We start from the raw sequence: 2,891 nt of genomic DNA on the forward strand, positions 1-2,891 counted from the left end.
CATTTAATATATATATTTATTTATTTATTTATTTTAAATGAAGACTCGTATAATTAAAGCAAATTGCCAAGGCACAGAGGTAAGAGCTTACAATGTTTGTATATCACCCAGGTCTCCCTGACCCCAAAGCTTATTACCATAACACCATAATTTCCTCTAGTATAGTGAGTTCTGAGATTAGAAAGTCAAACCAATTTTGTAAGATTTTTGATTAATTAGTAAGAAGGTTGGATTTTATTCCCAGGAAAATAGGGTTTTATGTAATTTTTTGGAGAGGGGATTGTTATGATCAAAGACGTACTTTAGAAGGACGTTTCTTACATTCTTCAAATCCAAGTGGTCACACCTGGATCTAGCTGAGCCATTTAAAGTGCAGACTGCAGTCTGTGTCACAGTAACTTGTTTCTATGGCTCATAATATCAAAGGTTATTTAGTCCAACTCCCATAAGAAAGCTTATACTGTTCCTATAACATCCCAAATGATAACTGACCTGGGGACACAGGATTGAAAGCACAATGAATATCTCCTTATTTACTTTAATTCTGAGTGTGACATTCGAGACCATGCTTTCCTCATGGCAATTTTCATCTCCATATTTCTCAGGGTATAAATGAGTGGATTTAGCATGGGAGCAATCACAGTGTAAAACACAGAGATTTCCTTATCCTTGCTCTCACTACCTGCAGGTAGGACATAGGTATAGATACAGGGCACAAAAAATAAAACTACAACCATTACGTGAGAGGTACATGTTGAGAGAGCTTTGTGTCGCCCTACAGAGGACCTTGTCCTAAGGTTGTATAAAATGAGTATGTAAGAAGCTATTAGGGCAAGAAAAATGACAGCTGCCACCATCCCTGAATTAACAATCACTAAGTTACTAACAGCATAAATATCTTTGCAGACCAGTTTCAAAAGAGGCTTCACATCACATACATAGTGATTTATGAGATTAGGACCACAGAAAGGTAAACTGAGTACCATGAGCAGTAAAGCAATAGAATGCCAAAACCCCACGCCCCAGGCCACAGCAATCAACATGTTACACCTCTTCCAGCTCATGATGACCATGTAGTGCAGGGGCTTGACAATGGCGACATAGCGGTCAACAGCCATGGACACCAAGATGACTATTTCCACACCTCCTAGCAAGTGGGCAGTGAAGAGCTGGGTCATACAGCTGTTATAGGAAATGTTTTTTCTTGCTGCAGCTAAGTCTCTGATGAGGCGGGGAACCACAGTGGAGGTGTAGCAGAGGTCCATGAGGGAAAGGTGGCAGAGAAAGTAGTACATTGGTTGTTTGATTAGATGGCTGCAGGTGATTGTGAGCAAGATGATGAAGTTCCCCATTAAGATTGCCAAGTAACAGAGCTGAAAGAAGGATAAAAACAGTAGCTCTATTTGCTTATTTCCCCACAGATCCACGAAAACAAATTCCGTGACATTGTTCTGATTTTCCATGAAGACGAAGGGAGTCCAGAATACACACTAGAAACAATTCATATGAAATGATACAGAGCATAATATATCTTTAATAGCATTTTTTAAAAATTTATAGAGATTTATAAATTGAGAAAAAAGATGTGTGTCATAGTGGATTTATTATAAGTTTCATCTTTTAAACTCTTTTTAGATTAAGGGCATCGTTATACTTCAGATAATATTTAATAAAAGCATATATTATGCCTGGAACTTTTTAAATATGTTGCATACATTTAACTCTCATAAAAACACAATAGGTACTATTCTGATAGTCATTTTACACATGGAAAATAGAGAAATAGGAGGGTTCAGCTAATAACTACAAATCACTAGGATATTAAGTAGCAGTCCTAAGGTATGAGCCTGAATCCAAGGCCAGATTCTACATTCCTGATAGCTATGCCTCGTTATTCACAGAACAAATGGGATTCCAGCAGTTTCCCATCTCTGTAAAAGAAATGGGCTCTTTCTTCCTCTCTGTCATTTATCAATTGTGTAACATTAAAGAAGTCCTTCCCCTTCTCAACACTACATGTAATTTATCTATAAAATCCCAAGCTCACAACTAACTTTTCATACATCCTGTGGAATTAATATGGATTGTTGAAATTTTTTAAAAAATGGATTGTTGAAATTTTAAATCCCAAGCTCACAACTAACTTTTCATACATCCTGTGGAATTAATATGGATTGTTGAAATTTTTTAAAAAATCTAAGCTCTTAATTATAGCAGAGAAATAGCCTGAATAGGTTGATAATAGTTTCAATGACTTTTAATGACACGTTTGGTCAAAGTTCAAGACTTGGAGAGGCTGGAAATAAGGAACAGGAGGCAGCAACCATTGGATGTCTACATATACGAACACAGTTTATTATTATATTAAATCTTCATCTTTTTTCTAATTATTCTAAAAGCACATTTTAGAGGTTGCTGTTGGCAGGTTAGAAACGCATGTTGAAGGAACTAATTTGATTAAAGAATGACTTGCTTTTTTAAATACACCTTCAGGACAGTGCAGCATTCTGATGCAGTGTATCTGGGAGCAGAGAGCAAAAATGTTCAAGCTGTCTTTTACCCATATCCAAATGTCCTCCTCAACAAAATCATGATTTGCCTAAAGACTGCTCATTTCAATGATTTTTTGTCTGTTTGTTTTTAAAATGACTCGAGAGAGAGAACAAGTGATGTAGTGACCAGATCCCTAGTGTAAGCTTCATGAAGATGCACATCCTGTCTCAGATACTCTGTTAATTTCTCTGTTGTTATCACTGACTGATTCATTCTCTCTGAGCCTTCTTCTCCAACTGGTAAGTGGAAGTAGTGATGCTAGATCTATTTGCTTTATGCCAAGAGCAAAAAAAAAAAAAAAAATGAGTTCATGTAGAGAATATAAAGAATGTAAGATA

At 36.3% G+C, this 2,891-nt stretch overlaps 1 pseudogene; it reads right to left on the reverse strand.

The window, feature by feature from the left end:
- Nucleotides 1-455: 455 nt before the first annotated feature.
- On the reverse strand, nucleotides 456-1,463 carry LOC103581560 (annotated as a pseudogene).
- Between the last annotated feature and the right edge of the window lie 1,428 nt (nucleotides 1,464-2,891).

This window comes from Galeopterus variegatus, unplaced genomic scaffold, assembly GCF_000696425.1.
Source record: "Galeopterus variegatus unplaced genomic scaffold, G_variegatus-3.0.2 Scaffold13367, whole genome shotgun sequence".
Classification (NCBI taxonomy): Eukaryota; Metazoa; Chordata; class Mammalia; order Dermoptera; family Cynocephalidae; genus Galeopterus; species Galeopterus variegatus.